The 22,109-nt window shown below is 44.4% G+C and overlaps 1 protein-coding gene across 1 annotated transcript in view; it reads left to right on the top strand.

The window, feature by feature from the left end:
• PTPRF (protein tyrosine phosphatase receptor type F) overlaps positions 1-22,109 on the top strand; it is a 1,045,343-nt gene that overhangs the window by 839,533 nt on the left and 183,701 nt on the right.

Here is a 22,109-nt window from a genome sequence, read left to right as displayed (position 1 = left end):
GCTACAGCAGCCTTCTTGCTGGAGCCACAGTCTGAGGGTTGCTGCATTTGTGATGTTTCATGTTACTTTGCAGTGGCTGCACTGTAAAACGAATAGAAGGAAATATTTGGTCACTCAGTGAATAGTAAAGCTATAGAACTGTTTACCAGAGGGTGTGGTAACAGCGGTTAGCATATCTGGATTTAAAAAAAGGTTTGGACAAGTTCCTGGAGGAACAAGCCATAGTCTGCTATTGAAATAGAAACAGGGAAAGCCACTGCTGTCCCTGGGATCAGTAGAATGAAATGTTGCTACTATTTGGGATTCTGCCGGGTACTTGAGACCTGGATTGGCTGTTGTTGGAAGCAGGATATTGGGCTAAATTGAGCATCAGTCTGCCCCAGTATGGCTATTCTTACGACCTTAATTTGAAATAAAAGTTAGTGTTCTTAAGTTTGTTTATTCAGCAGTTCCCTTGTAATTATCAGGTTTCTTTGAGAAATGAAAGTGAAACTTGAGAAGTTCATTGTAAGCCGCTTTGGGGCTGTAACACTATGGCAAAAGGCGGGGTATAAATGTACTGAAAATAAATAAAATAAACTGATCAGATCCAGTGTGACAGAGTTTATGGCTTCTAGAGTGGTTATTTACAGAAGATTGAGAGTTGTGAGGGAGGTTCCCTATCTGGTTCTTTGGGCTCTTTGATATTATTTACTTAGAGGAATGTCCTAGAGTGCTTCTTGCAAAAGTAATGACCATCAGTCACCCCCCGACACCCCGAGGCAGAAGTCATTTGCTGTACCCAGTCTTTTAAAAAACCCCAAAGAATAAGCACATACAAAATCTTCAAGTTTCTTTTCTTCAGGCTACATTTTGCTTGTGACCAAGACAAGAAAGAGTGACTCTGGACAAAGTCGCTAGTATAGACTATAGAAACCGCTTTGATTATAGCCACAGAAAGGTAGTATATCTAGTCCATTCTCTTTCCCTTAGCAGCACCATTTTATTTCCTTAAAAGTAAAGTATTACTCATTGTTATGTAGATTCTGAAATACTACTTTTTCATAAAGTTATTTAGAATATTTGTTACCCACTTTATCCTCAAGAAAGGTAAAATCAGAGAACAAAACATTATCTAAAAGGATTATAGAAAACCATTATAGACATTGTAATGCAAAAAGCAGAATCAAAAACAGGTATCTAAATAATAGCAAAGAGCATCAATACATCAAGTTAGTTGCTTCTTCCATTAAAGGCCTAGTTAAAGAGCCAAGCTTTCACTTGCTTCCTGAAGTAGAAATAGTTTTGTGTTAAGCGGAGCCTTTCAGGCAGTTCATTCCAAAATGTGGGGGCTACTCTGGAGAAGATTTGCTTGCAGGTATCACATCGTGTAATGTCTCTTGGAGAGGGTGTGGTTAGTGATAGTCCTTCAGAGGACCTTAGTGTCCTTGGTGGTGTATAGAGTGTCATCCTGTTTTTCAAGTACTTGGGCCCATTTCTTTTAAGGGCCTTGAAGATCAGACATAGAGTTTTAAATTTAGCCCTGTATTGTACTGGTAGCCAATGAAGTTTTTATAAAAATGGTGTGTTGTGGTCACACCACTTGCAACCTTCTACAAGTCTTGCTACAGCATTCTGAATCCATTGAAGTTGGTGAAGGCCCTTTGTAGTCAGACCGTTATGTAGTGCATTGCAGTAATCCAGTCTTGATGTTATCATGGCATGCACAACTGGGATAAGATTTACGTTCTCGATGTAAGGAGAGAAGCAGCATAGCTGTCGCAAATAGTTAGAAGCAGCTCTTGAAGGTTGCTTGGATTTGGGAAATCAGAGTAATCTAATTTCATGAACTAGGGTACATATTTTGAACATTATGCGCTCTTTAAGTGGAAGCCAGTGTAGCTTTTCTCGTAGGGGTTTAGCACTTTCATATTTTGTTTTACCGAATATGAGTCTAGCTGCAGTGTTCTGAGCTGTCTGAAGTTTTTTGATTATTTGTTCTTTGCAGCCGGCACAGTAATCTAGATGGCTGAGTACCATTGATTGTACCAGGTTGCGGAAGATGGTCCTTGGGAAGAACGGTCTTACTCTTTTTAATTTCAAACTTGAGTGGAACATTTTCTCAGTTGTGTTTTTCGCGTGACTCTCAAGTGTTAAGTGTCGATCGATGGTAACTCCAAGAATTTTTAGGGTGTCCGAAATTGGAAGATTCAGCCTACTTGTCAGACCTGATAGACCTACCACCTAGGAATGCTAAAAAATCATCCTGCACATTCCTTGATCTTCACTTCCCCAACTGCAAAGGGCTAAAATACAAGTTAATGCATGCGTCAACCTTTTCCTATTTGAGTACACAATTCTGGAACACACTGCCGCGCAACCTAAGAACGATCTACGAACTAACCAACTTCCGCAAACTACTGAAGACCCATCTCTTTAACAAGGCATACCACGAAGATCAACAAATGTGAACTCCTACACACATATCCAGAATTGGCTTACAATATTTGCTTGTTACACTACTATCATGTTTTATCATTATCATGTTACCCAAGATCCTTTGCAATACCAAATGTCAATCTTCTTGCATTTGTATCCCACATTTCCCACCTATTTGCAGGCTCAATGTTGCTTACATTATTCCGTAATGGCGATCGCCATTTCCGGATTAAGAAATACAGAGAGGTATTGCATTAAAGTTCGTACGTGACAGATTAAATTGAGTAGTCAGGTATTAAAGGTTCATTTCCGGAATGAGAAATCAAAGGTTCATTTCCAGAATGAGAAATCAAGTGGTATTACGTTAAAGTTCAATTATTGACAGAGTAGGTGAAGCAGTCAAGTATTGAGAGTTCAGTTTTGTCTATTTCTGGTGTAGGTTTCGTTGTCTGGTATTTGGGATGGATCCTTGTGGTATGCCTTTTTGAACAGGTTGGTTTTTAGTGATTTTCGGAAGTTTGTTAGGCCGTGCATTGTTTTTATGACGTTTGGTAGTGCATTCCATAATTGAGTGCTTATGTAAGAGAAGCTGGATGCATAAGTTGATTTATATTTTACTCCTTTGCAGCTAGGGTAGTGGAGGTTCAGGAATGTTCGTGCTGACCTTTTTGTGTTCCTGGTTGGTAAGTCTATGAGGTCTGTCATGTAGATCGGGGCTTCACTGTGGATAATTTTATGAACCAGGGTGCAGACTTTGAAAGCAATACGTTCTTTAAGTGGGAGCCAGTGTAGTTTTTCTCTTAGGGGTTTGGTGCTTTTGTATTTCGTTTTTCCAAATATGAGTCTGGCTGCTGTGTTTTGAGCAGTTTGGAGTTTCTTAATGATTTGTTCTTTGCATCCGGTGTAGATTGCATTGCAGTAATCTAGGTGGCTTAGTACCATTGATTGTACCATGTTGCGGAATATTTCTCTTGGGAAGAAAGGTTTTACTCTTTTGAGTTTCCACATTGAATGGAACATTTTCTTTGTTGTATTTTTTGCTTGGTTTTCTAGTGTGAGATTTCGGTCAATTGTAACATCGAGAATTTTCAGGCTGTCTGAGACAGGAAGAGTGTACTCTGGGGTGTTTATGGTGTTGGGTTTGTTCGTGTTGTATTGTGATGAGAGGATGAGACATTGTGTTTTTTCTGTGTTGAGTTTTAGTTGAAATACATCCGCCCATGAATTCATGATTTGGAGGCTGTGTTTGATGATATTTGTGATTTCTGTTAGATCATGTTTGAATGGGATAATTGTTTAATTGTATTCCAAGGATCCTGACTTGGGATTTGAGGGGGCGTTCGTACTTCCAAAAAGAGATTTTGATATCTGGTATGTATCCACTTGTGTTAGGGACCCAGAGAAGCTCGGTTTTACTTGGGTTCAGGCAAAGTTTGTTGTGTTTAACCCATTCTTAAATTGATGTTAGACAGGTAATCAGTTTATTCAAGGCTGTGCAGGTAAGTCAGGTTCAGTGGGTATGAGTAGCTGCACATCATCCGCGTAGATGCAGAACTGAGTGTCCATTGACCGTATCAGCTCAGCTAATGGCTTGAGGTAGATATTGAACAAAATAGGTGACAGTATCAATCCTTGTGGTACCCCACAGGTCAGTACCCATGGTGGTGATGAGTTGCTGCAAACATTATGGATTGTTGCCTGTGTGATAGGATCTGAACCAGGCAATTACTGTTCCATTGATACCTGTTTCTGTCAGTCGTGCTAGCATGATTTCATGATCCAGAGTGACAAAAGCTGCTTAGAAATCTAGCAGTACTAACACTGAAGCGAATCCCCTGTCTTGGTTTCTGTGAAGATCATCTAGTAGGGATACGAAGACTGTTTCTGTTCATAACCAGGTCTGAATCCAGATTGACATGGATCTAGCTACTTTCTCTCTTCTAGCCAATCATTAAGTTGAACATACTGTTTGTTCTATAAGTTTCCCTAGAAATGGGATGTTGGATACTGGCAGTAACTTTCAAGGTTGTTTTTCTTAAGCAATGGGTGAACCTCCCTTTTTAATGCTGTTGGTAGTTGCCCATTAGAAAGAGAGGCATTCACAATTTTTGTATTGCCTTCTATGAGGCCCATAATTTCCTGTTGTACTGTCTTTGATGGGCAGGGATCAAGGGAGCAGGTAGTTGGTCAAAGGTCTCTTAGGATTTTGTCAAGGCTGTCCTCTGTCATTGGGTTAAAATTGTCCCATCTGTCTCTGTCAGGAGGGGGTGAGTTTGTACACTCCTGGTTAACTGATTGGGATTGCCTGTAGATCCTTGCAGAGACTTTTAATTTTGTTGGCAAAATATACAGCAAAATCATTGCAACTCAGTTTAGACTGGGCAGGCTGGTTCTGTTGTGGGGGTTGCAGTAGGCTATTTACTATACTGAACAATTTCTTGGTTGAATTGGCAGCCTGTGCAATGCATTGAGAGAGATATAGTTTTTTGGTTGCTGTTAAGGCTGGGCGGTACTTTGTTGTGTGCTTCCTGCAGTTTAGCCTGTCTTCATCCATGCGAGATTTACGCCATCTCCTTTCCAGTTTCCGTCCTTCATGTTTTAAGTATCCGAAGTTCTGGTGAAAACCAAGGTGAGCATTTGTGAATGGGGCATAAGACTGTTTTTAGTGTTGCCATTTTCTCTAAGGTCTTGGTTAAGTGTGTATTCCAATTGTCAACCTATTCTGACACTGTAGTTGTCTTTTCATCCACATCTGGATAGTCTAAGGCCTCAGTGGTCAACTTTTTTTTTTGTCTTTGATCTCCTTCCAAACTCTGGGAGGTGCCATTTGTTTCAGGTGGTCACATAGGGAAAATTGAATTAGAAATGGTCTGACCATGGTAGGGGTGTTATTTCAATACTGTTATCCCACAATTCTGGGATGTCAACCCCTTTGTAGAATACCAGGTCTAGTATGTGACCCTTTTCCTGGGTTTGGAGAATTGATCACCTATGTAAATCCTATTGCTGTCATCATGTCCAGAAAGGCAGCTGTGGTGGCATCCTAACTCATAAAATCATTCACGGAGATGCCCCAGCCTACATGTCAGACCTGGTAAATTTGCCACCCAGAAACGCTAAAAGATCATCCCGCACATTCCTTAATCTTCATTTCCCCAGTTGTAAAGGTCTCAAATACAAACTAACGCATGCGTCAAACTTTTCTTACCTGAGCACACAACTATGGAACGAATTGCCATGCAAATTAAAAAACTATTTGGAACTAACTAACTTTCGTAAATCCTTGAAGACCCACCTCTTCAACAAGGCACACCACAAAAATCAGTAGCTGTAAATGTGATACTCTCCACCTTACCTATATCAGAACTGTCTTCCTTATTATAAATACTTGTTTAAATTCTTTATTATGTTAGTCACGCTCTTTATGTAATACCAATTGTTATCTTCCAGTCTTTATCTACCAATAACGATACATTGTAAGCCACATTGAGCCTGCAAATAGGTGGGAAAATGTGGGATACAAATGCAATAAATAAATCTGGGGTTTCCATGTGTAGATTGAAATCTCCTATGATCACCAGCCTAGTGCAATTCAGGGTCACTTGAGTAATCAGGTCTAGGAGTTCTTGCAGAAATAATGCGTTGTTACGAGGAGCTCGGTATACCATAAGCAGCCAGATTGGTTTCTCCTCTTCAGGCTGGATTAAAATAGATTCTGATTCATGTAGCTTGGGAATGGAGATTCTGCGCAATTTGATTTTATCCCAAATCAAGACTACTACCCCTCCACCCTGTCTTCCTAGTCTTGGTTGATGTTGGATGTTGAAACCTGTTGGGCATAGTTCAGCCAGTGGTAAACCCCCACTTTCATCTAGACAGGTTTCAGTTATTCCTAGGATGTCAAGATGCTGTTCATGTATGACATCATGGATTGCCAAGGATTTCTTTGCAGCTTTTCTGGTTATATGTTGTTCCTTAGTCCTAAGGAAAACCATTTGGAACCTTAGATCTTGCCTATTATGTCTCCAGGTATCAGCTATGAAACATGAAATCAACAAGAAAGACTTGGCTGCAATTAAGGAATTTGCCAAGCCAAATGTAAAGCGGAGATAAAGAGGGCAAAAAAGTCCTTTGAAAAAAGTTAGCGTTAGAAGAGAAAATACATAGTAAAAAAATTTTTAGATACATTAAAAGCAGGAAGCCGGCTAAAGAATCGGTTGGGCCGTTGGCCGAAAATGGTGTTAAAGGAGCGATCAGGGAAGACAAAGCCGTAGCGGAGAAATAAAATGAATTCTTTGCTTCGGTCTTCACCGAGGAGGATTTGGGTGGCACACCGGTGCTGGAAAGGGTATTTAAAGCAGGTGAGTCAGAGAAACTAAATGAATTCTCTGTAAACTTGGAGGAAGTAATGGGTCAGTTCTACAAACTGAAGAGCAGTAAATCACCTGGACCGGATGGTATTCATCCCAGAGTATTAATAGAACTGAAAAATGAACTTGTAGAGCTACTGTTAGTAATATGCAATCTATCCCTAAAATCAGGTGCAGTACCGGAAGACTGGAGAGTTGCCAATATTACTCCAAATATTACTACAGTCAGAGAAACTAAATGAATTCTCTGTAAACTTGGAGGAAGTAATGGGTCAGTTCTACAAACTTGAAGAGCAGTAAATCACCTGGACCGGATGGTATTCATCCCAGAGTATTAATAGAACTGAAAAATGAACTTGTAGAGTTACTGTTAGTAATATGCAATCTATCCCTAAAATCAGGTGCAGTACCGGAAGACTGGAGGGTAGCCAATATTACTCCAATTTTTAAAAAAGGTTCCAGAGGAAATCTGGGAGTCTGACGTCGGTACCGGGCAAAATGGTAGAGGCTATTATTAAGATTAAAATTACAGAGCACATACAAAGACATAGGCTGATGAGACCAAGTCAAAACGGATTTTAGTGAAGGGAAGTCTTACCTCACCAATCTACTGCATTTTTTTGAGGGGGTGAACAAACGTGGACAGTGGGGAACTGGTGGATATTGTCTATCTGGATTTTCAAAAGGCGTTTGACAAAGTGCCTCCTGAAAGACTCCAGAGGAAACTGGAGAGTCATGGGATCGTATTACTTTGGATTAAGAACTGGTTGAAAAATAGGAAGCAGAGAGTAGGATTGAATGGTCAGTATTCTCAATGGAGAAGGGTAGTTAGTGGGGTCCCGCAGGGGTCTGTGCTGGGACCGCTGCTTTTTAACATATTTATAAATGACCTAGAGATGGAAGTAACTAGTGAGGTAATTAAATTCGCAGATGACACAAAATTATTCAGGGTCGTCAAGTCGCAGGAGGAGTGTGAAAGATTACAGGAGGACCTCGCGAGACTGGGGGATTGGGCGTCCAAGTGGCAGATGAAGTTCAGTGTTGACAAGTGCACAGTGATGCATGTGGGTAAGAGGAACCCGAATTACAGCTATGTTATGCAAGGTTCCGTGTTAGGAGTCACAGACCTAGAAAGGGATCTGGGAGTCATCGTGGATAAGACATTAAAAACTTGCCTGACCAATTTACTTCAATTCTTTGAAGGATTAAACAAACATGTGGACAAAGGGGAACCGGTTGATATTGTGTATCTGGATTTTCAAAAGGCGTTTGACAAGGTACCTCATGAAAGGCTACAGAGGAAATTGGAGGGTCATGGGATAGGAGGAAATGTCCTATTGTGGATTAAAAACTGGTTGAAGGATAGGAAACAGAGAGTGGGGTTAAATGGGCAGTATTCACAATGGAGAAGGGTAGTTAGTGGGGTTCCTCAGGTGTCAGTGCTAGGACCGCTGCTTTTTAATATATTTATAAATGATTTAGAGATGGGAGTAACTAGCGAGGTAATTAAATTTGCTGATGACACAAAGTTATTCAAAGTTGTTAAATCGCGACAGGATTGTGAAAAATTACAAGAGGACCTTACGAGACTGGGAGACTGGCGGCTAAATGGCAGATTACGGTTAATGTAAGCAAGTGCAAGGTGATGCATGTGGGGAAAAAGAACCCGAATTATAGCTACGTCATGCAAGGTTCCACGTTAGGAGTTACGGACCAAGAAAGGGATCTGGGTGTCGTCGTCGATAATACACTGAAACCTTCTGCTCAGTGTGCTGCTGCAACTAGGAAAGCGAATAGAATGTTGGGTATTATTAGGAAAGGTATGGAAAACAGGTGTGAGGATGTTATAATGCCGTTGTATCACTCCATGGTGCAACCGCACCTTCAGTATTGTGTACAATTCTGGTCGCCGCATCTCAAGAAAGATATAGTAGAATTGGAAAAGGTGCAGCGAAGGGCGACTAAAATGATAGCGGGGATAGGACGACTTCCCTATGAAGAAAGATTAAGGAGGCTAGGGCTATTCAGCTTGGAGAAGAGACGGCTGAGGGGAGACATGATAGAGGTATATAAAATAATGAGTGGAGTGGAACAGGTGAATGTGAAGCATCTGTTCACGGTTTCCAAAAATACTAGGACTAGGGGGCATGCGATGAAACTACAGTGTAGTAAATTTAAAACAAATCATAGAAAACTTTTCTTCACCCAACGTATAATTAAACTCTGGAATTCGTTGCCGGAGAAAGTGGTGAAGGCGGTTAGCTTAGCAGAGTTTAAAAAGGGGTTGGACGGTTTCCTAAAGGGCAAGTCCATAAACCGCTACTAAATGGACTTGGGAAAAATCCACAATTCCAGGAATAACATGTATAGAATGTTTGTACGTTTGGGAAGCTTGCCAGGTGCCCTTGGCCTGGATTGGCCGCTGTCGTGGACAGGATGCTGGGCTCGATGGACCCTTGGTCTTTTCCCAGTATGGCATTACTTATATGTAACTTCTGCTCAGTGTGCTGCAGCAGCTAAGAAAGCGTACAGAATGTTGGGTATTATTAGGAAAGGGATGGAAAACAAACACGAGGATGTTATAATGCCGTTGTATCGCTCCATGGTGCGACCGCACCTTGAGTATTGTGTTCAATTCTGGTCGCCACATCTCAAAAAATATATAAAGGAATTGGAGAAGGTGCAGAGAAGGGCGGCGAAAATGATAAAAGGGATGGAACGACTTTCCCATGAGGAAAGGCTGAGAAGGTTAGGGCTCTTCAGCTTGGAGAAAAGGCGGCTGAGGCACCTCTAGAAGTCTAGAAGATAATGAGCGGAGTAGAGCGGACAGATGTGAAGCGTTTGTTTATACTTTCAAACAACAATAGATCCATGGGACACAAGATGAAGCTAGAATATGGTAGATTTAAATCAAACAGGAGAAAGTTTTTCTTTACTCAGCGTGTAGTTGGACTCTGGAACACGTTGCCGGAAATTGTAGTGACAGCAGCTGGCCTTACGGCGTTTAAAGGGGGTTTGGACAGATTCCTGAGGGAAAAGTCCATTGAACATTATTTAAAAATTTTGTTTCTTTTTGGGGGGGGGGGGGGGGGGGGTTTGCCGGGTTCTTGAAGCCTGGATTGGCTGCTGTCAGAGACAGGATGCTGTGCTTGATGGACCATTGATCTTTTCCCAGTATGGCGGTGCTTATGTGCTTATATAATCATCCAGGATTACTCAGTTTCCACCAATTTGCGTCCAGCACTGCCACAGGGTCACGGTATGTTGATGCTCAGGTAGATTACGACCAGTGACAATAGACATTCACTCTTCCAACCTTTGCCCCTATATAATTCCTTTGCAGCATCATGATGCTAGAAAAATAGTACTGAGGTGGAGCCAGAGGCAAGAAAAGTAATGCAGTCCAAAAGACATACACAAAACAATGACAGATCACCTCAAAGCAGAAAATTCTTACTGCTAGTAGACTTCCTAGTTAATGCCTCTTAATTAACTAGGAAGTTCAAGGGACCAAACCTATTGAAATGCCTTCCAAGATCCTCTGCTGCCTGAAGCACCAACTAAATACTGAATATGATCCGAGAAGAGAGTATGGATTCTAATACTGATATTGTAATCCAACTGGGGGCAGAAAAAGACCTGCACGGTCCATCCAGTCTGCCCAAGAAGATAAATTCATATGTGCTACTTTTTTTATTTGTACTTTCCTCTTCAGTGCACAGACCGTATAAGTCTGGCCAGCCCTATCCCCGCCCCCTCTGCCCATCCATGTCCAGCAATTCTCTCCCCTGCCCCCCTCTGCCCATCCATGTCCAGCAATTCTCTCCCCTGCCTCCCTCTGCCCATCCATGCCCAGCAGTTCTCCTCCCTCCCCTGCCCTCCCGTTCCCATCCAGGTCTAGTGATATTCGTAGCCCCCCACCCTCCCCAGCAATTCTCCTCCCTCCCCTGCCCTCCCGCTCCCATCCATGTCTAGCGATGTCCTTCGCCCCCCCATCCTCCCCTGCCGCTCCCATCGTCAGTTTCAATTACCTGCCTCGAAGCACCACATTATCTAAGGCCTGCCTGCTGCCTGTCTCCAGCTGCCTTCCCTGCTTGCGTCTCAGGAGTTCGGTTCGCGCCCTTAGTCCCGCCGCAGGAAAAGGAAATGACGTCAGAATGACGTCAGAAGGCGGGACTAGGGGTGCGAACCGAACTCCTGAGAAGCAAGCAGGGAAGGCAGCTGGAGACGAGCAGCAGGCAGGCCTTAGATAATGCGGCGCTTCGAGGCAGGTAATTGAAATTGACGGATGGGAGCGGAAGGGGAGGATGGGGGGGGGCGAAGGACATCACTAGACATGGATTGGAGCAGAAGGGGAGGTAAGCATGGCGCCCTCCTGCAATGCTTACCTCGTGCAATGGAGCCGGCTCGCCCCATACAACAACCGGCTCGCAACAGCTGTCAAAATTTAACAAGTGGCTCTTGCGAGCCGGTGCAAGCCGGCTCCAGCACACCACTGTGCACGGTCCATCCAGTCTGCCCAACAAGATAAACTCACATGTGCTACTTTTTGTGTATACCTTACCTTGATTTGTACCTGTCCTTTTCAGGGCACAGACCGTATAAGTCTGCCCAGCACTATCCCCGCCTCCCAACCACCAGCCCCGCCTCCCACCACCGGCTCTGACACAGACCATATAAGTCTGCCCAGCACCATCCCCGCCTTCTGCCACCGGCTCTGCCGCCAATCTCGGCTAAGCTCCTTAGGATCCATTCCTTCTGAACAGGATTCCTTTATGTTTATCCCACGCATGTTTGAATTCCGTTACTGTTTTCGTTTCCACCACCTCCTGCGGGAGGGCATTCCAAGCATCCATTACTCTCTCCGTGAAAAAATACTTCCTGACATTTTTCTTGAGTCTGCCCCCCTTCAATCTCATTTCATGTCCTCTCGTTCTACCGCCTTCCCATCTCCGGAAAAGGTTCGTTTGCAGATTAATACCTTTCAAATATTTGAACGTCTGTATCATACCACCCCTGTTTCTCCTTTCCTCCAGAGTATACATGTTCAGGTCCGCAAGTCTCTCCTCATACGTCTTGTAACGCAAATCCCATACCAGTCTCGTAGCTTCAATTCTTTTTACATCCTTAACAAGATACGGCCTCCAAAACTGAACACAATACTCCAGGTGGGGCCTCACCAACGACTTATACAGGGGCATCAACACCCCCTTTCTTCTGCTGATCACACCTCTCTCTATACAGCCTAACAACCTTCTAGCTATGGCCACCGCCTTGTCACACTGTTTCGTCGCCTTCAAATCCTCAGATACTATCACCCCAAGATCCCTCTCCCCATCCGTACCTATCAGACACTCCCCGCCTAATACATACGTCTCCCATGGATTTCTGCTCCCTAAGTGCATCACTTTGCATTTCTTCGCATTGAATTTTAATTGCCAAACCTTAGACCATTCTTCTAGCTTCCGTAGGTCCTTTTTCATGTTTTCCACTCCCTCCAGGGTGTCCACTCTGTTACAGATCTTAGTATCATCCGCAAATAGGCAAACTTTACCTTGTAACCCTTCGGCAATGTCACTCATAAATATATTGAACAGAATCGGCCCCAGCACCGATCCTTGAGGCACTCCACTACTCACCTTTCCCTCCGAGTGAATTCCATTCACCATCACCCTCTGGCGTCTGTCCGTCAACCAGTTCCTAATCCAGTTCACCACTTCAGGTCCTGTCTTCAGCCCATCCAGTTTATTTAAGAGTCTCCTGTGAGGAACCGTGTCAAAAGCTTTGCTGAAATCTAAGTAGATTACGTCCATAGTTCGTCCCTTATTCAATTGTCCTGTCACCCAATCAAAGAACTCAATGAGATTCTTTTGGCACGATTTCCCTTTGGTAAAACCATGTTGTCTGGGATCTTGCAACTTATTGGCTTCCAGGAAATTCACTATCTTTTCCTTCAGCATCGCTTCCATTACTTTTCCAATAACCGGAGTGAGGCTTACCGGCCTGCAGTTTCCAGCTTCTTCCCTATCACCACTTTTGTGAAGAGGGACCACCTCCGCCGTTCTCCAATCCCTCGGAACCTCTCCCGACTGCAAGGATATATTAAACAAATCTTTAAGAGGACCCGCCAGAACCTCTCTGAGCTCCCTCAATATCTTAGGGTGGATCTCATCCGGTCCCATGGCGTTGTCCACCTTTAGCTTTTCAAGTTGTTCATACACACTCTCTTCCGTGAATGGTGCTCTATCCACATCAATCTCATTTGTACTTTTTTCAGTCCATCGCAGTCCTTCTCCAGGATTTTCTTCTGTAAAAAAAGAACAGAAGTATGTATTTAGCAAATTTGCTTTTTCTTCATCATTATCCACATAGCAGTTCGCAGTATCTTTTAGTCTCACAATTCCCTTTTTAGTCATTTTCCTTTCACTAAAATTTTGCCACCCCTCCTTACATTTCTAGCCATTTGTTCTTCCGTTTGTGCTTTCACCAGACGTATCTCTCTCTTGGCTTCTTTCAGTTTCATCCGGTATTCCTCCTCATGTTCCTTTTCTTGAGTTTTTTTGTATTTCTGGAACGCCAACTCTTTAGCCTTTATTTTCTCCGCCACTTGCTTGGAGAACCATCTTGGTTTCCTTTTTCTCTTGCTTTTATTTACTTTTCTTACATAAAGGTTTGTGGCCCTATTTATAGCTTCTTTCAGCCTGGACCACTGTCCTTCCACTTCTTGTATTTCCTCCCATCCCATCAGATCCTTCCTCAGGTATTCTCCCATTTTACTAAAGTCAGCATGCTTGAAATCCAGGACTTTGAGTTTTGAGTGGCCACCCTCCTCTTCAGCCGTCATATCAAACCAAACCGTTTGATGGTCACTGCTGCCCAGGTGGGCACCCACTCGGACATTTGACACATTATCCCCATTTGTGAGTACCAGATCTAGCGTCGCTCCCTCCCTCGTGGGTTCCGTCACCATTTGTCTGAGCAAAGCACTTTGAAAAGCATCCACGATCTCTCTACTTCTTTCCGATTCCGCGGACGGAACCTTCCAATCTACATCCGGCAGATTGAAATCTCCCAACAACAGCACCTCTCTTTTCTTCCCGAACTTTTGAATATCAGCGATCAGACTGAAGGGGGGATAGATGGCAAAGTGGGAGGCCATTGAGGAGTAGGTTGCAGTAGTCAAGGCGAGAGGTAATGAGAGAGTGGATGAGATTTCGGGTGGTGTGCTCAGAGAGGAAAGGGCGAATTTTGCTAATGTTGTAGAGGAAGAAGCGACAAGTCTTGGCTATCTGCTGGATATGCGCAGAGAAGGAGAGGGAGGAGTCAAAGATGACTCCGAGGTTGCGGGCAGATGAGACCGGGAGGATTAGGGTGTTATCAACTGAGATAGAGAGTGGAGGGAGAGAAGTGGGTTTGGGTGGGAAGACAATAAGCTCGGTCTTGGCCAGTTTCAGGTGACGGTTGGACATCCAGGCAGCAATGTCGGATAAGCAGGCTGGTACTTTGGCCTGGGTTTCGGCAGTAATGTCTGGTGTGTAGAGATAAAGCTGGGTGTCATCGGCATAAAGATGATATTGGAAACCATGAGATGAGATCAGTGAGCCTAGGAAAGAGATGTAGATTGAAAAAAAAGAAGGGGTCCAAGGACAGTTCCTTGAGGAACTCCAACAGAGAGCGGGATGGGGGTGGAGGAAGAGCCATGAGAATATACTCTGAAGGTACGGTGGGAGGTACGGTGGGAGAGATAAGAGGAGAACCAGGAGAGGACAGAGCCCTGGAACCTAAATGGGGACAGTGTGGCAAGAAGTAAATTGTGATTGACAGTGTCAAAAGCGGTGGATAGGTCGAGGAGGATGAGGATGGAGTAGTGACCTTTGGATTTGGCAAGGAACAGGTCATTGCAGACATTAGATAGTGCTGTTTCTTTCAAGTGTAGGGGGCGAAAGCCGGATTGAAGCGGATCGAGGATGGCATGAGAGGAGAGAAAATCAAGGCGCAACGGCTGTAAACGGCACGTTCAAGTATCTTGGAGAGGAAGGGTATGAGGGAGATTGGGCGGTAGTTGGAGGGACAGGTAGGGTCAAGTGATGGTTTTTTGAGGAGTGGTGTGACTACAGTGGAGAGAGAGAGAGGTTGAGGATATGACAGATGGGGGGGTGACTGTAGGAGAGATGGTGTTAAGTAAGTTGGTGGGGATGGGGTCTGAGGAATAGGTAGTACATTTCGAGGAGGAAAGGAGATGGGCGGTTTCCTCTTTGGTAATATCAGGAAAAGTGGAGAAGGATGCCTGGGTTGGTTGGTTGAGGGAGTGGGTTATAGGGTGAAGATTTCAGCCTAAGGCGTTCGGCAGAGCGGGCAAAGGAATGTTGGTAGCAGATTCTAAAGGTCAGCCAAGGCTGGGGTTTGGTACGTTTTACAGAACGGGGAATGGGAGGAGTGAGAGTATCCAGAGCAGAGGAAAGAACAGTATTATAGGAAGAGACAGTTTCATCGATAGACTTGGATAACATAGTGGTAGAGAAGAGATTTGAAACACTGGAGGACAGAGTAGAAGGGTCAATACCCTGAAGATTCCTAAATGTATTGGTTAAGATTGGACGGGACTGGATAGGAGGGTGTTTAAGTGTGAAAGTTATCAGATGATGGTCAGAGAGGGGAAGAGTTGAGGCACAGAAACTGAACAGTTTGAGAAGAGGATAAGATCAAGACAGTGGCCATTCTGGTGAGTGTGCAGTGGAGCACAGTTGAAGATTGAAAGAGGATGTTAAAGCAAGAAACTGCGAAGCATAAGAGTCAGAGGGATGATTAGCATGAATGTTAAAAATCCCCAAGAATGAGGGAAGGAGATGAAGGTTCAAGAAAGAAGTAAAGCCAGGCATCAAAGTCAGTGAGAAAGGAAGAAATGGACTTATCAGGGAATCGATTAAATGACTGCTACTCGGAGAGGCAGAGGAGCAGATAGACGGATGGAGTGGACTTTGAAGGAAGAAAATCAGTGAGACTGAGGTGGAAGAAGAGGTTGAAATCTACAAGAGGGTGAGAGTAGTAGCCCAACACCACCTCCGCGGCCAACCGGGCGAGGAGTATGGGAGAAAAGATAACCTCCATGGCATAGGGCCGCGACTTCAGGGTAAAGCCAAGTTTCAGTTAGGGCAAGCAGATGGAGAGTACGAGAGATAAAGAGTTCATGGATGTAGGAAAGTTTGTTACAGACAGAGCGGGCATTCCACAGAACGCAAGAGAAAGGCATGGAAGAAGGGGGGAGGAGAGGAACAGAAATTAGATTGGAGATCTCACGGTGTGACCTGCACAAATAGGATGAGAGCTGATGTGAAGGACCAGGATTGGGATTAATGTCCCCAACGGAGAGCAGGAGAAGGAGCAAGAGTGTATGGAGAAGAGTAGGAGAGGTATGATGACAGCGACGAAGGCGAGATGTACTCAGATAGGAAGCTGGCAAAAGAATCGGTTGGGCCGCTGGATGACCGAGAGGTAAAAGGGGCGATCAAGGAAGACAAAGACGTAGCGGAGAGACTGAATGAATTCTTTGCTTCGGTCTTCACCGAGGAAGATTTGGGTGGGATACCGGTGTCGGAAATGGTATTTCAAGCGGACGAGTCGGAGAAACTTACTGACTTCACGGTAAACCTGGAGGACGTAATGGGGCAGTTCGGCAAACTGAAGAGTACCAAATCTCCTGGACCGGATGGTATTCATCCTAGAGTACTGATAGAACTGAAAAACGAGCTTGCGGAGCTACTGCTAGTGATATGCAACTTATCCTTAAAATCGAGCGTGGTACCGGAAGATTGGACGGTGGCCAATGTAACGCCCATTTTTAAAAAAGGCTCCAGGGGAGATCCGGGAAATTATAGACCGGTGAGTCTGACGTCGGTGCCGGGGAAAATGGTAGAGGCTATTATCAAAAACTAAATTACAGAGCACATCCGAGGACATGGATTACTGAGACCAAGTCAGCATGGCTTTTGTGTGGGGAAATCTTGCCTGACCAATTTACTTCAATTCTTTGAAGGAGTGAACAAACATGTGGACAAAGGGGAGTCGGTTGATATTGTGTAGCTGGATTTTCAAAAGGCGTTTGACAAGGTACCTCATGAAAGGCTACAGAGGAAATTGGAGGGTCATAGGATAGGAGGAAATGTCCTATTGTGGATTAAAAACTGGTTGAAGGATAGGAAACAGAGAGTGGGGTTAAATGGGCAGTATTCACAATGGAGAAGGGTAGTTAGTGGGGTTCCTCAGGGGTCCGTGCTAGGTCCGCTGCTTTTTAATATATTTATAAATGATTTAGAGATGGGAGTAACTAGCGAGGTAATTAAATTTGCTGATGACACAAAGTTATTCAAAGTCGTTAAATCGCGACAGGATTGTGAAAAATTACAAGAGGACCTTACGAGACTGGGAGACTGGGCAGCTAAATGGCAGATGATGTTTAATGTGAGCAAGTGCAAGGTGATGCATGTGAGAAAAAAAGAACCCGAATTATAGCTACGTCATGCAAGGTTCCACGTTAGGAGTTACGGACCAAGAAAGGGATCTGGGTGTCGTCGTCGATAACACACTGAAACCTTCTGCTCAGTGTGCTGCTGCGGCTAAGAAAGCGAATAGAATGTTGGGTATTATCAGGAAAGGTATGGAAAACAGGTGTGAGGATGTTATAATGCCGTTGTATCGCTCCATGGTGCAACCGCACCTTGAGTATTGTGTTCAATTCTGGTCGCCGCATCTCAAGAAAGATATAGTAGAATTGGAAAAGGTGCAGCGAAGGGCGACTAAAATGATAGCGGGGATGGGACGACTTCCCTATGAAGAAAGACTAAGGAGGCTAGGGCTATACAGCTTGGAGAAGAGACGGCTGAGGGGAGACATGATAGAGGTATATAAAATAATGAGTGGAGTGGAACAGGTGGATGTGAAGCGTCTGTTCACGCTTTCCAAAAATACTAGGACTAGGGGGCATGCGATGAAACTACAGTGTAGTAAATTTAAAACAAATCGGAGAAAATTTTTCTTCACCCAACGTGTAATTAAACTCTGGAATTCGTTGCCGGAGAAAGTGGTGAAGGCGGTTAGCTTAGCAGAGTTTAAAAAGGTGTGGACGGTTTCCTAAAGGACAAGTCCATAAACCGCTACTAAACGGACTTGGAAAACTCCAAAATTCCAGGAATAACATGTATAGAATGTTTGTACGTTTGGGAAGCTTGCCAGGTGCCCTTGGCCTGGATTGGCCGCTGTCGTGGACAGGATGCTGGCTCGATGGACCCTTGGTCTTTTCCCAGTATGGCATTACTTACCGTATTTTTCGGACTATAAGACGCACTTTTTTCCCCCAAAATTGGGAGGGAAATGGGGGGTGCGTCTTATAGTCCGAAGGTAGCGTTTTGGACCGCCGTCCCGTACTTACACGATGCCATGTTCCCTGGTGGTCTAGTGATGTCGGGGCAGGAAAGAGCCCCCTCTTTCCTGCCCATCGCGCTGCTCTCCGTGCTCCTCACTGCTTTCTGACGGTCTCGGCAATATTCAAAATGGCCGCCGAGAATCTCGGCCATTTTGAATATTGCCGAGACCGTCAGAAAGCAGTGAGGAGCACGGAGAGCAGCGCGATGGGCAGGAAAGAGGGGGCTCTTTCCTGCCCCGACATCACTAGACCACCAGGGAACATGGCATCGTGTAAGTACGGGACGGCGGTCCAAAACTCGGACAAGACGCACCGGAGCACCTAGGTTTTAGAGGAGGGAAAAAGGAAAAAAATTTTTTTCCTATTTCCCTCCTCTAAAACCTAGGTGCGTCTTATGGTCCGGTGCGTCTTATAGTCCGAAAAATACGGTATGTACTTATGTACTTATGAGAGCTGAGAAAAAGGAAGAGGAAAAAAGAGATGGTGAGATGATGAATACAGAGGGTGGACAATGTGTTCCTGCAGTGTACAATGGTTTCAGATGGAGAAACAGATTAGGAAGGGATAGTACCAAGAAGAAAAAGTGTACTGGAGCCATAAGTAGTAACTGGGAGAAAAATAAATGTAAAGAGAAAATGCCCCGGTGCGTGGCACCTAGAGTGGAGGCCCTGAGTCAATCAGAGTGGACCTGGGAGTCACCCTGGAGAAGGCTCTAAAGGATATGCAGATGAGCTGCAAGTCCTCCACAGCACCTGAAAGGCAGACAGTGGTAGAGCTGGGTACCTCTCAGCCAAGGAAAGGCTTATCAGGGGTTAGGCTGAAGCCAGCGACCCCACTGAGGGTCGCCTGAATAGAAACCATGAGAAGAGATTTCCAAAAACTTGAAGAATGGCCAAAGATCTGGCAGTTAAAATGTAATCCACAATTCATGGTACTAAGTACTAATAATTATATATAAATAAAACTCAATTAACCAATAACCAACTAAAATAATTTTTGTTATGTGTAAATGTACTCAGTGCGTTCAATTACAACCACCATAATTAAGGGCTGAACTGAAGGAACCAACATGACACATTTAATATTCCTGAATTAGCATGTTGTAATGCCACAATGGACATTTAAATTAATGAGTATGTGCATAAGAGCTTTTCAGGTCTTAAAGCTCTATGATATCACCTCATACAGTGAAAGATGTTTCAGTTTTCATGCAGCACTTATCTGATTAGTCTAAATGGCAACCCATCTTGCACAGCTAATGGAACATAACTAACGAGATTTCTTCCAAAGCTCCAGTCCAGCTCTGATAGTCCACCAGACTTCATAAAGTAAAAACTGTTATATTGAAACTCCAAATGTGCCGTAATGGTTCCTTCAGTTCAATCCTTAATTATGGTGATTGTACTTACATGAACTGAGTACATTTACACATAACAAAATTTAGTTTAGTATTTAGTACCATGGATTGTAGCTGTAGATAGTTGGTGGGTACAGTGATTAGTTTTATCATTCCCAATTATTGTTTATTTAATTAAAATTTAATGCCAAGAAGTGTGATTCACTTGGGGGTGCAGAAATCCAAAGGAGATGTACGAGTTAGAAGGATAGAGATTGATAACCGCAGATCAGGAGAGGGACCTTGAGATAATGGTGTGAGTATCTCATGGAGAGAACACAATGAGATAAGACTGTGGCCACGGCCAGAAGGAAGCTAGGCTGAAGTCAGTCGCTGCCACATTTACCTCACCATGGGGATCCGCAGTACAGCTACACAGCTTCCCGGAACTGGATGCCGTCAGTAGCAGTCCTCACGGTGGCAGGGGCTGTGCATTCCCATGCCCGCTCAGCAGCAGGGAGTTTAGGCAGGTGCATGCGTATCTCGGGCAGTTCCCTCTGTGTGCCAGGTAGAGTGCTACCAGATGATGTCAGGCAGGAGAGAGAGATTTTAAACTTTTGGTTAGCGTTTCTCTGCCTTCGCAACTTCCTCTCCTCCTGGTATGTTGCTGGCTCCTGCAGTGCCTGGACTTTATCTGGTTCCTGCCTTATTGCTCCAGTGCCTCTGTTTGCCCCTGTGTCAGCTCAGCCTACGCCAGTCTTGGGATAAAAGCTGCTGCAGTTGCTCCAGTGCTTCCGCTTGTCCCAGTCTCAGCTCAGCCGAAGCCCATCTTGGGATAAGGCTGCTCCAGTACTTCTGTTTGTTCCTGTCTCAGCTCAGCCTATGCCTGTCTTGGGATAAGGCTGCTCCAATGCTTCAGTTGTTTCTGCCTTAACTCAGCTGTAGCCCGTCACAGGGTAGGCTGTCTCGGGTGCTCCTGTTCTCTGTCCGTACAGGTGACCTGTCTACTGCTGTTTGGGGTCTGCGTGTCTTCGGCTCAGGACACCCTCTCCAGTGACTAAGGGTTCACCTACCAGTCGACGTCGGTAGCAGTTACATGGAGAGGGGTATAACCAGGAGAAAAAAGTAAATGTGTGAACAAATGCAAAGTGATGCACATTGGAAGAATAATCCGAATTATAGTTACCTGATACTAGGGGATCACCTTGGGGTTCAGCACCCAAGAAAAGATTTAGGTGTCTTTGCAGATAATAAGCTGAAATCTTCAGCCCAGACTGCAGCAGCAGTCAAAAAAGCATATAGGATGCTAGAAAAAAAAATTTTGTTGTTACATTTGTACCCCGCGCTTTCCCACTCATGGCAGGCTCAATGCGGCTTACATGGGGCAATGGAGGGTTAAGTGACTTGCAAGAGATCATAAATAAGACGGAGAACACTGTGATGCATCTGTATCACTCCATGGTGCAACCTCACCTTGAGTATTGTGTTCAGTTCTGGTCACCATATCTCAAAAAAGATATAGCGGAATTAGAAAAGGTTCAAAGAAGAGCGATCCAAATGATAAAGGGGATGGAACTCCTCCCATCTCAGGAAAGTCTAAAGAGGTTAGGGACTTCTGTCCCACTGTCAGTTGGTGTACCTCGGGGATCTGTCCTGGGACCTCCTCTTTTCTCCATCTATACTTTTTCCCTTGGTACTCTGATCTCATCCCATGGTTTTCAGTACCACCTTTATGCTGATGACTCCCAGATCTACCTCTCCACACCAGAAATCTCAGCAGAAGTTCAGGCCAAAGTATCAGCCTGCCTGTCTGACATTGCCGTCTGGATGCCTCACTGCCATCTGAAACTAAACTTGACCAAGACTGAGCTTCTTATCTTTTCCCCTAAACCAACCTCTCCTCTTCCCCCATTCTCTATTTCTGTGGATAATACTCCCATCTGCTCATAACCTTGGGGTCATCTTCAACTCCTCTCTCTCCTTTGAACATATTCAGCAGACTGCTAAAAACCTGTCGTTTCTTTCTCTACAACATCAGCAAAATTTGCCCTTTCCTTTCTGAGCACACTATCAGAACCTTATCACCTCTTGCTTAGACTATTGCAACTTGCTTCTCACAGTCTCCCACTTAGCCTTCTCTCTCCACTTCAATCTGTGCAGAATTCTGCCACACGACTTATATTCCTCCAGTGTCGCTATGCTCATATTAGCCCTCTCCTCAAGTCACTTCACTGGCTCCCTATCCATTTCCGAAACAGTTCAAACTCCTCTTATTGACTTACAAGTGTATTCACTCTGCAGCTCCTCAGTACCTCTCCACTCTCATCTCTCCCTACACTGCTCCCCGGGATCTCCGTTCACTGGGTAAATCTCTCTTATCGGCACCCTTCTCCTCCACCGCTAGCTCCTGACTCCGTTCCTTTTATCTTGCTGCTCCATATGCCTGGAATAGACTTCCTGAGCTGGTACGTCAAGCTCCATCTCTGGCCATCTTCAAATCTAGGCTAAAAACTCACCTTTTTTATGCTGCTTTTAACTCCTAACCCTTACTCACTTGTTCAGTACC

This window comes from Microcaecilia unicolor, chromosome 6 (genome assembly GCF_901765095.1).
Source record: "Microcaecilia unicolor chromosome 6, aMicUni1.1, whole genome shotgun sequence".
Taxonomy (NCBI): Eukaryota; Metazoa; Chordata; class Amphibia; order Gymnophiona; family Siphonopidae; genus Microcaecilia; species Microcaecilia unicolor.
The sequence above is the reverse complement of the archived record's forward strand: the minus strand, read 5'-3'. Positions and strand labels throughout refer to the sequence as shown.